Below are 12419 nucleotides of genomic sequence, written 5' to 3'. Positions count from 1 at the left end.
TCACTACTCGGTCGGCCAGACTATACAATAGTACAGCAAGGTATGTTTTAAAATTCCCTGCTCTCACTGACCACTTTCAAGACTCCCACCAAACAAAAAGCTAAAAATACTCACAGTTTCCTTAGCTGGGGCCAGTTCAAGAATGCGGTCATAACGTTTTTGTTCATTGGAAAGATTCCTCTCATTGGATACTCTTTTCTCGGGCAGAGTTCGAATCTTAGTCCTCAGCTGTTGAAGGAAAAAACAAAATTAATGATTTTTTTTTTTCTTGACGTAGAAGGGAAAATAAATTTAATTTCAACTTCTGATTATGGGATACTGGGGATACTGTTGCTTTACAACCCATGACGTGTTGCTCAAAAATTGATTTACAGCTGTATATGTAAAATTGTTCTCCATTGCTAATGTTTCGCGGGGTTTGAGATTAGTCCACGTCAAAACTGGGGGGAGGGAGGAAATTGTAAACAGAAAACATCGTTGAAGAGTTCGAAAACGAAATCAAAATTCATCCTAATCCTGGATTGGCTTAATCGTAAACAGGCTGGCTGGTAGTAAAATATTTTTAGGTTACCATACATGTACATCCATCGACAACAAGTTGTTTATGCATGTAGTCATCCGATCGTGAACTCAAAAGAGCCTCTAACTCTTTTCGTACCAGGATTAAAGTTTCAATTCTCCTTATTGGTTACCATAAAGTTCGTTTAATGTTAGATTAGAGAATTTGGTTGAACATCAAAACCATCCTTTAGTTGATGATTTTACAGGTCTCGTTACCCGACAACTGGTCACTGTGTTGGCTTTGTAAAAAGAAATTAGCTCTTCTTCCGTTTTGGGACCTAACTAAATTTTCTTTTTTTTCACAGAGAAAGATTACTTCACCAAGTTTTAGAAGGTCAAAACAGACAGTCGACCCTATAGCGGGCACAATAATGGTCACTTTTCTACAACAGCCACGTTTAATTATCCCACCCCAGAGTGACCATTGTAGAGAGATTCAACCGTGTAGACAGATTTTATCATGATACGTACCTCAGTGACAAGAGCAGCAATCTGCCTGTTGTTCTCAAATGTCCTATGACACAGCCACTCGTGTGCACATCTTCACTCTCCAGTTTAGAAACATACTTGGAATAGATTTTCTCCAATGAGCCGATAATACCTCGTTCACTTCGCGATGCAATACAAGAACAACAAAACATATTATCATGTTGACTACTGGTGATATTGCCTGCATGTCTACAAACGTAAAATCGTAAAACCGCAGGAAACTGATCAAAAGACTAGTTTTCATGGATACAACAAGTGTAATACATGTATATATATATATATATATATATATATATATATATATATATATATATATATATATATTTTAATATACATAAATAAACTTATATCGAAATTGCCAAACGATTTTTTTTCTTTTTTCAACGCTTAGCTCAGCCGAAACGGACATTCTCACTCTATTAGGTTATGTCATGTTGTGAGACTTTCTTGAAACAATCAGGTAACATATAACTACTAAAAACTGCAATAAAAAGTACAAAGCAATTCACAAAATAAGATCTAGCCGGAGGCTTCTCGCTTTCAAGGCCGATTTCTGTCGTTTCTGAGTAACATGGGGACACTCTATGCCGTTAAGCTGACGTGGCAATTTTCGGATTGCTCGTGAGTACTCACGCAACTCCTAACTGGTTGATACCGATCTTCACAAAAATCAACTAGACACGACACCTGTTTCCGAAGCTGAAACTTACTCTTGTAGAGAGGCGACGTTGTTGCTAATGATTTCCCTTGTGGTGTTATAGTTATTCTCCCCACACGCCTCGGATATCTGCCTTTTGTGTTGCCGTGCCTGATTCTCCTTTTCTTTTAAGTTCTCTCTGTTAAAGAACAGTAAAAAATTAAGTACAAATAGTTACCTGAAATCTGCGTTCTTCTTACAGTGTGTAAACTCAACAGTTTTCAATGGAATTTTTACTTATAGTACTAGTTTCTAGTAAGTCATGATTCTTACGTGATCATCTTTTTTCGCGTTTGTTTGGGGGATAGTAGTTGTTTCTGTTTCTGTAGATTGCTTCTCATTTCCTTCAGTTCTCTTTGTTTGACCCTCACATGTTCTTGTAATCTCGTGTGCAGGCTCGCTGACGTACCACGTTCGCCCAGCGTGGATTTCAGATCTTCTTCATGACGGTCCATACTGAATAAAAGAAAACCAAAATATAGCAAAGGATATCTAGAATGAGACAACAACGAAATCGCGAGAGGACATTCTGATTCTTTAGATTTGCGACAAAACAAATTGTTTGGGAATTTTAATTGTCTTTAAGGAACAGCGCCCCGGCTGATTATTTTAAGCTTTCGTAATTCCTATGTTGTTAATTGAGGATGTCATTTAATGTACATATAAAAAAGAAGAAAGTTAAAAGTAGTTTGAGGAAAATGGCACTGACGATAAGGATTACAGGGGTGGAAATGAATCGCAGTTCATCAAATCTGTTGGTTGTCAACAAATCATCTTGCTTGTAGTTGACCAGTTTCTTTTTCTTTGCCACTTTTGGCCTTTTTTTTTTTGTTTTGTTTTTGTGGGTTTTTTTTTTGCTCTTTGAAGGAGGTTGTCATCTGTTGCCCCGTCCACACTACTGTGTATTCGTTTAAAAAAGCAATACTTTCTGCGTTTTCGCCTACTGTTCACACTACACTGATGACTGAAAACACTATCGTTTTCACCGAAAATGCATGCGTGAGAAAACGCTGTCAAATGAAACAAAATGAATCAATTGGCCACACTGGCGCGCGTCACATTCTCTCACATTTTCTGGATAGCATCCTCTTTGTTGCTCTTGTCTTTGGCCAGCATGTCCAGTTTAGCCTGAGTTGTGGACTGCATGTGCATCGCTTGCTGTTCTTCTCTTAGCCGACGTAGTTCATTATCCACTTCACGCTCGTCAGTTTGCAGTTTATCAATCTCCTTGCCTAACACACTGACATTGCCACTTTCCTGAGCACCTTCCAGCTCTCTCTCCTGCAAGTAAAAAGGAAACTGTACTGAACCTCTGTAACTTATAAGAACCTCTGATACTGAAAGGGTGTTACAGCTATCGCGTATTATTAAAACTGAGTAATTGAATAATACAATTCAAGACTTTTCATTGTGAGGGTATTTTAACTTTTATGTGTTTATTTTTTTATGTATTCCATGTCTATGTCTTGCTTTAGTTTAGTTTTCTATATTTTGGGAGCGTTTTTATAAAACAATTATTTTTCCAATCGCACTTGTTGGACATGAGATGATTACAGCCAATAAGGTGCATATATTTATCATTTCATATCCAATGCGCACTCGTGGAATAATTGTTAAATTTAGCTCTTATTAACCGAGCTGGAGGTCTGTATGGTAGAATCTTGATCGAGGTCGTGAGTACAGACCGAACGCAGTGAAGTCTGTACACACGACCGAGGTCAAGATTCTCCCATACAGACCGACTAAGCTAGGTTAATAAGATGTTTATTATATGGTAAGCAAGAGAAATTTAATTCGTTTAGCCGTAACTGGTTTGTACTAGCCGACATTTTGCTTGCGAATGGCGATGAGCTGAACTTAATTCTGCCGAAGTCTGCTCGTCCTCTTTACTTTCTTTTCTTTTCTTATCAGACTCTTTGGCATTGCCATAAATAAATATTGTTAGAACAAAATAGCCAACATTTTTGCATTAAAGTTTGCAACTTTTTCACCGCAAAACATAACCGGTCTAGATGCCGGCCTAGATGGGAAAATCTAGACCGCTTTCAATATTGATTTTGGCCAATCAAATTCTTGAATTCGGTAGTTCCCAGTCCTTGTGAGACACAGCCATAATTATAATAAAGAACAATATTACACCTCTGTAAAGGTGTTACAGTTATCACAAAATAAACAAAATGCACTAAGTCTCTGTAACTTGTAAGAACCTAGTAAGTCATTGGAATGAAGTTACAGCTATCGCAAAACACGACGCTTTTTTACAACTATTGGTTATTGATAGCCAACAACTTGGCTGTACTTGCTTTCCGTCAATCATTTTCTCACCGGCAAACCGAAATATCGCGTTTTTACGGTATCAAGCCACCATAAGAATGATCACTTAAATGGTTGGCTTTACTAAGTAGTTTCGAACACTAAAGCCACTTAGCTATTTGCATCAGACATTGACGTGCCAATGAGTAAGAAGAATTGATAGTTCAATACACACCGCCCGCTGCAGTTCTTCCTCCAGTGTTTTCAGTCTGTTGGCCGAAGCATCCACGTTGCTCAGTTCCTGGCCTATTTGTTTCAGTTTCTGTTGATTTTCCCTCTGCAATGCAAGATCACGTTGAAAAAAATGCGTTCTGTATATCTAAGATCATACAGTGGACATTAATCAAACCCACATGGAACTGTTGTTTGTAACTGACGTTTCGACAACCTGAGAAGGGGTAGCCTGAAATCAGACTTTTTTCCTTTTGCAGGGAGGGAGGGTATGATCGCAGAGTAGAGAAGTGGTCTCGCTCAGAGTCAGGTAAAACGTTTTCCGTCAGTCAATGGTGCTACTGTCCCGGCCATCAAAAGTAGTAAGCCTGTTTTGTACTGCTGTCAAGATAGACCCGTTTCGTTAATTCAGCCATACCATGCCGTGTTTCATTCTATTTCCAACAACACTTACTCCTTTGTTCTCCTTTATAAAACAATGCCTAATCTGTCAGATCTCAATGGAATGTGAATAAGGTGCATGAACGAAAACTTGTACTGAAATTAAATTTGTAGTTCATTACCATGAGTTTGTTTTTGAGTCGAAGGGTTTCCTCGCACTGTGCTTGACTTTTCTTCATATCGTCAAGTTTCTTCTGTACCTTGCTCACGCTCTCGTCAAATACTTGCTGTGGGTGGAATTCATCCAATAAAAAAAATACAATATTACATAAAAAAAGTAAAAGAAAGAAAGAACAAATAAAAAGACATTTAGGCCAATTCAAATCTCATACAGGTGTATAGCATTTTTAAACTTAATATCTTTAAAAAATGTTGAGTTGTTTCAGAGGATTGTGCAACGGTCGCAGTATACATATTAAAAGAGCATTTTTCTTTAAAAGGATATTTAAGTTTTTAAACTCGTAGATACGCGAAGCGTAGAAACGTGTTTCTTGCGGGGACTCCGCCGTATGCAAATGTGTCATTCACTCTCTCACTCACTCACTCACTCAGGTGTAGACACTGTTCGTAATTAGTCGGCCCCAACGAGAGCGCCCGAGGCCGACGCCATGTTGGAATAGTAACCGAGCCCGACGCCATATGAGAATAGTAACCGTGCAGTCAGCGCGAGCCTCGCTCGCGTGTTTGCGCGGTTACTACTCAAAGGATGCATCGTGCCAGCCCGAATTGATGATTTTGTAGCTTTTACACGACCATTAATGCTAGGTGTTTCGCTAGTACTTTAGTACTACGGCCAACTTGAGCGCTGAATTTCATGAGCATTTGACTCGTCCAGGCGTTCAAAATGACCAGGAGATGAGCATTTGTTTGCTGGAAAGTGACCTACTAATGTGGTAAGCTTTGATGAGAATGTGTCTTACTCGAGGACCTTAATGAACTTCTATGAGCGAAACGAACACTTCTCAACCAACGAAACCAGGACAAACACCGACACCATTATATAATATTGTAATTTCATTTTTATAATTAGTAACATCTAAACCTGAGGCCAGCCGAAATATTGTTTTGAATAGACCTGTGTCAGCCTTGCAGTAGTCTTTGACTTATTATCGTTTTACTTTTCAAGTTTGGCTGCTTAGATCTGCTGTGAGATCCAATGTTCAATCAAGCTGGACCTTCGTTCAGAGCTTTGCAGTTTATAGTAGTTACGTTTTTCATGTCAGTTGAGTAGTCCACGTTCAACCGACATCGAGTTAAGTTTAGATTAAAGTTGTGTTCTCTATACTTGTGTTGTTTATTTTAGTATATTGATCTGAACTCTGGGTGGAATGTGAAATGCACATAAACTTGGGAAAAAAATCACAAATACTTGATTTTGATAAGCTTAAATGATTTTTACCCTGTCTTGTGTTTACACTTATGCTTCCCGATTGAAAAGATAACAAAGGGAAAGAAACACCATGTGAGCTCGTAGGAGCACATGTTTATGGGTGGACAGATGTTTTGGATCAAAACTGAAAATGCTTGCAAAAGAGGCTACTTATTTTGATGTATTTTACGTGCAATATATATAGAGACAAGCAGTTCCACATTGGAAAAGAAATGCTGTCTCATAAGAAACCTTACCTATAGCCTTGAGTGAAATGCAATGAAAAAGGTCTGTAAGCTCGTACGACTTGAATACATGCAATTTCTCCCAGCAGGCAGACATACATCAACATCAAGATCTGGGTGTATGTGTGTTGGGGGGCGGGGGGGGGGGGGAGTAGTCTATTAATTTTTTTGGCAGGAGTGTCCTGTGTGACCCAAGAACCCTTAGCCTTTACCACTCCATGTTCAGCTGCAATTTTGCATCGTGCAACGAAAGCCAACGAAAAAAGCCTACGCTTTCTGAGATAAGTGCGACCTTGCGTGGTACGAACCCCGCTTGTTTTAACAGCCCTTAAAAATACACCAATAATTACAAGTTCGTCAACATGTTTCATCTCTAGATTACTTAATCCACGAGTTTGACCATAGGTCTCCTTTGATTATCCACTGTACTGTATATTCACGATCCTTGTAATAAATCGTTTAACAATAAAATCATTGGAAAAGCACTTCCTTAAAATGCAACACAAACACCAGATGTATAGAGAACGTTTGTAACCTTCCTTGTGAATTTGAACTATTTCCTTACCCTTTGACGCTTTGTGTCATCAATAACGGTTTGACATTTTTTCTTCATTTCTCCAAGAAAACGATCTACTTTTTCCTCGGAAAAGGGACCTTTCTCATAACCTATCAAAAAAAAAAAAAATACTTCTATCATTATACTGATATATTTTTTTCGCAAACGTACCCTTTGAGACTTTGGATCTTCTGCATAAGACTTGCATAAACACTAATTAATCATTGTGTATAAATTATAACTCATCGTTGAGTGCTTTTAATCCATAAACGTACACAAATTAGCACTTCAAAAAAAAGCTACATTGTCCCAAGGTTCTGCAGTGTACATGTGAATTGGATAATCTGTACAAGTACCTCTGAAGTCATACTTCTCAGCAAGATCTGTAATATCCTGGTCTCTCTCACGTAGATTCTGTTTGTGTCTGTCAAAAGAAGAAGAAGGAATAGCTAAATGCGTGGTGCTGTAAGTTCCGCTTTCACAGTTGCTATTTTACAGTGTATTGTTAGTATTTTGGTTGTAGCACAGTTAAAGATTGTTTTCCAATCCAACTAACAGCTATGAAAGAGGAAAATGAAAAGGAAAATGCCTGAAGATAAAAAACAAGGACGACCCAAGTTGTCTCCACCATGAACTAAAGAAACACACTTCAAAAGAATTGGGAATTCGGTCAAACCAATGTTCATCAATGGCCACTTGTTCACACCAGCTAGTATTTGTTGTCCTTATCATAATTTATGCGTGCCAAGGATCTGTACATCAATTATTATGAAGACCATTAATCATTTTGATATGCTCCATTTATTTCTCTCTATATCATCTGACTATCTTTTCAACTACTGAGTAATCCCTTGTACAATGTATTACTGTTTATTACCTTGTACCACAACTGCCCTTCAGTAATTTAGCAGTTTGTTTTTATTTAATGTTACCGGAGCCTTCTGTTCAAGTTTCCCATGATCCAACAGTAGCTGATTCTGGTCAGCAGTCAGTATCTGCTGGTCTTTGTTCAGCGTCTGTAGTTTGCGATCATTCTGGAATGTATTAACAATTATGATGGGTTGTGAAAAAGCAAACTCCTTATTTGATCTTTCAAAACTCCTGTTTATCCCGAAGTTTGATTCAAATCCGAGTCACTATGTGAAAGTGTCAAATCAGGCTCCCAACTTACAACGTTAACTAGATTTCTTTAAAAAAATTACTGAGTTCGGTGTTACAATTCTCTAACTTGTAATTAACAATTCAGAGGCAAGTCAGAAAGCGGTATTTTGAACACAGACTCAAACGCTCAGGTTCAGAATCCTTATGAATATTCTGAGGGCGCTCAACTGAATCTTCATAATGCTAAAGTCCATAAAATACAATCCGACTTACCTCTCTCAAGGTTTTTTCCTTTTCCGTGACTTTTGATTGAAACGCTGCAAAGATCTGGTGAAGTTCCTCCACAGAACCTAAACATAAATGACAGCATTTAATGACAAAATAGAAAGAATGTTTCAGATGTTATGACAACATTTTTTCCAGGCTACAGTAGTTCAGTTAACCTATTGGAAACTGAATTGAGACATTTATAAAATGCTACTGAGTGTGGAATTACCATTAAAGAGATTTGTGATTTTTTCTTTGAGATCTGCCTCCACCTTAAAGAGTTGCCTCTTCTCTGTTGACAAGGACTCTGTGATGAAGAGATACAAAATTAATACAAATCAACTTCTAAAAATGTTTTAAATAAGAGTGGAACACCTTCAAGTACATGTACATACAAAGCTACCAAGTAGGGACTGTGAGAGTCACGGTGCCCAACAATTTACACTTTCACATGTACTCTGTATTTATCATCTGATGACAATAGTTCAACTTCTGGTGCAATAGTGCTTTTTCTATAATATGGAAATTCTGTTTTTATAAAGAGTACTATACAATGTACAGTGTATATGGGAGGGCACAGTACTGTCAGTAATACTATATGCACATGTTTACTAATGATTGTATTTTAATAGCTACAAAATAAGGGCAGAATCGGAGTTAGCTCAACACCTACCAACTTTTTTCTCTAGCTGAAACACATCATCTGCAATGCTTGCAAGCTCAGCTAGCCTCAGCTGTAACAAAACACGATCACATTACGTCTGAATGTGTACTTGGACAAGAAATAGCCTCTCACATGGCGTACAATTTGAGAAAAGACCCATGACACACGAGCAGTAAGGATATCTCCATAAGGAGCAAACATATACAGTGAAACCTGTATTAAGCGGACACCCTCTATTAAGTGGACACCAGCTCAAGTCCCACAATTTTCTTCCCACATTCACTATAAAATAAACCTGCATTCAGCAGACACCTCTATTAAATGGACACGGACACCAATAATAATAATAATAATAATAATAATAACAATAATAATAATAATAACATTTATAATGCGCAAATTTCATAAAATGTTCAAATGCACATGACAAGATTAAAAACGGAATAAAAAGGCTAAAAAGCTAAAATTACAATCAAAAGTAAACTCACAATGATTTTAAAAAGCTTAAATTACAATTAAGAGTAGACTTACAATAATAAAAACAACTATGATAAAAATGCAAAATATTAAACCATTTTGTTGTACAAAACCTGGAATAAACGGACACTTTAAGGCTCATTTTACTTCTAAAGGATCAGCTGAGACTCCTTAACATTGTTCAGCGATATCCTTTTAAAGCCAAGTGGTAGTGGTGGTACTGGTGGTGGTGGTGGTGGTGGTAGAAGTAGACGTAGTAGTAGCAGTAGCAGTAGCAGTAGCAGTAGCAGTAGCAGTAGCAGTAGCAGTAGCAGTAGCAGTAGCAGTAGCAGTAGCAGTAGCAGTAGCAGTAGCAGTAGCAGTAGCAGTAGCAGTAGCAGTAGCAGTAGCAGTAGCAGTAGTAGTAACAGTAGCAGCAGCAGCAGCAGTAGTAGTAGTAAACTTTATTTAAGTGTCACTCGTTCTAGCGTTTTACACACTAATTGGTGACACTAATTAAAGAAAAATTAAGAAAAAACATTAGAATTTTGTGATAGTCAGAAAGAACACACCGAGATTCACAAAATGCTCAAGTTTAGTGTTAATCAGGCTAGTTTTGACTGAGATACAGCCATTTAAAAACGCCAAAATTACACAGAAATGTTTGGTCATCCGGACACAGTGTCCAGATGGCCATACATTTTTTGTAAATTTTGATGTTTTCAAATGGTTGTATCTTGCTTACTATTGGGTCTATTTGCACCAAAATTGGGGATTTTGTAAAGCTTGGTCTGCACTTTATGACTATGTGGACCAATAACTGCTAATCCCATAATTTGTAGACTCGTACCTAGTCCTTTTCGGTTCGAAATCAGGCAATAGGCGACATCTTTCAACATGCCATCTTTCGACATGCTATGTAACCTGGCCTACTTAACAAATGCAAGCAGAACGGACTTCTTTACGGTTGAACCCGAATTTTAGTGATGAAAGATGGATTTATTTGACATCAAACTAAGGTTAGGAGTATCAAGAAGTCATTCTGGCAGAAATAAGTCGACTGTTTTTGAATGTTTACACGTTGCGAATATTAAAAGCGGCAGCGGCCCAATGCTATCGGAAGCCCGGGGGGGGGGGTACTCCCTTATATGAGCTATATAGGTATGTGCGGCCCCAAAGGGTATGGTTTTTCAGCCGTTTTGGTCATAAATAGGGTATCGATTTTAGCCTATTTTGGCAATTTTGGTCATAAAAAGGGTATGGTTTTTGCACTCTAGCCTTGATATGGGTATGTTTTTAAGAAGAAGCCACTTTTTCATCATTATCGAAAAGAAAATTAACAAAAGCCCATCACAAATTATGTTTACGGTAATTTAACATTGGTCTGAAATAGGGAACTTATTATGACGCAGGTCTGAAACAGGGTTTTGATTTAATGGTCAGGTCATAAATAGGGTATCGAATATTTGGTCAGGTCATAAATAGGGTAGGGAATATCGCAGATTTTGGTCATAAATAGGGTAAGGGTTTTGGGAAGCGGACCGCACACCCCCACCCAACTTTTCTGGGAGTAACCCTCCCCCCCCCCCCGGGATCGGAAGTCACTATTCAGAGCCGATCGACTACACTAAAATCGCTTGAATCATCCCTTAAATCGGGAAGCATGCAAAGTACGCAATCTTCTTCAGCCATTTGAGGTCAGTAATTATCATTTATTTGCCATTTCTTCCTCTAAAAACCGGGAAAACTGCCAGTTTCACAGTTTAACGGTCTTTGGGCCGTTTACATAGCACGTCGAAAGATGGCATGTCGAAAGATGGTCTAGAGATGTGGCCTATCTAACTTCGATTTAGGATCTCTAGTCAGAATTTCGAGGCATGGCTAGTTTTTTGCGAAGCTTCGCTCGGCGAAGCAGCGCCAGCGGAGCACAATGGATTAGCTCGACAGAAAAACATACGGAAGAAGAGCCTTTACAGTTTGCAATAGCAGCATCGAGAATAAGGAATATACTATTTCGCGTAACACTCCTCTTCGTTCCCTCTAGAACATAGGGCCTTGACTGCGAGCCTCCATCTTTCTCGATCTTGAGCTGTCTTCACCTCCTCCCAGGTCATGCTGATGGTCCATAGCTCTGCTTGACGAGTTCTTTTCCATGTCACGGCTGGTCTTCCTCTTTTCTGTTTCTCCTGAGGTTTCCAATCTAAGGCTTGGCGGTTGATAATGATCTGCCCTCTGCGTATGGCTTCCACTTTCTGTTCTGGATGGTGACGGTGATGGGGTTCAGCCTGGTTTTTCGCAAGAGTTCTTAGTTAGAGATTTTTAACATACTTTTCTTTTAATTTTTCCTGAGACATATTAACTTTTATTTTTAAATACAGGCTACTTTTAATTTGTAAGTTTGTTCAACTATCTTTTACTCCTTTTTATTGTGAAGCACCCTGAGCAAATAGTGAATTGGCGCCATAAAACAAAACGGTAATGACAAGATTTGCTTTGAAGTTGGATTCGACTTTTTAAGGACTGGCCGGGTATAAAATTTCGAAAATTTAAGGTGGCTCGAACTGCATCATTTACAGACTTTAAACTTAGCCAAAAGCTGCGTCTTATCCGGCTAATCAAAAATTTATAACAAAAATGGAGGTCACCGAGCTCGTTTTCGGTCGTGCACACGCGAAGCGTAGAAACGACTTTCGTTAGGGCTCAGAATATTTAAATTTGTCACTCACTCAGAAGTACACAAATCGATATGTCAACGACCATTATCGATTATTTTTCTAACGTATCGACTTTCCGAAGTAATGCCGCAATGTACAATACTTTGACTTTTCTTCGATGGATACTCGTTGTGGCAGCACAGGTGTAACCGAGTCATTGCTAGTAGCTGTTTGAAAGACTAAAGGTATATATAACTATGTGTACGTCTAGAAATTGAATGCAAAGAGTCTTTGACCCCTCGTGACATTTGCTCGTGGACCCCTCAAGCTTTCACGGCTTTATAAATTCCAGTTGGCTCGACAATAACCCCATATTTATGAGTGAATCTTACGAGCGAAACTTTCAAAGGACCTATGAGCACTCATATCAGCAAA

The 12419-nt window shown here is 38.4% G+C and overlaps 1 pseudogene across 1 annotated transcript in view; it reads right to left on the bottom strand.

Moving 5' to 3' along the window:
* The window catches only part of LOC145484533 (DNA repair protein RAD50-like), a 36762-nt pseudogene extending 24560 nt beyond the window's left edge, over positions 1-12202 (bottom strand). Inside the window, exons 1-15 of the transcript XR_014049033.1 lie at positions 12110-12202; positions 11430-11615; positions 8884-8944; positions 8440-8517; positions 8217-8293; positions 7779-7876; positions 7199-7272; positions 6852-6952; positions 4795-4899; positions 4236-4337; positions 2817-3028; positions 2021-2203; positions 1761-1886; positions 1033-1170; positions 115-228 (exon numbers count right to left, since the gene is read on the bottom strand). The product of XR_014049033.1 is annotated as a DNA repair protein RAD50-like (transcript). The remainder of the gene's footprint in view (positions 1-114; positions 229-1032; positions 1171-1760; positions 1887-2020; positions 2204-2816; positions 3029-4235; positions 4338-4794; positions 4900-6851; positions 6953-7198; positions 7273-7778; positions 7877-8216; positions 8294-8439; positions 8518-8883; positions 8945-11429; positions 11616-12109) is intronic.
* Positions 12203-12419: the final 217 nt, after the last annotated feature.

Source organism: Orbicella franksi, chromosome 1 (genome assembly GCF_964199315.1).
Source record: "Orbicella franksi chromosome 1, jaOrbFran1.1, whole genome shotgun sequence".
NCBI classification, from domain to species: domain Eukaryota; kingdom Metazoa; phylum Cnidaria; class Anthozoa; order Scleractinia; family Merulinidae; genus Orbicella; species Orbicella franksi.
This window is presented reverse-complemented; position numbering and strand designations above follow the sequence as displayed.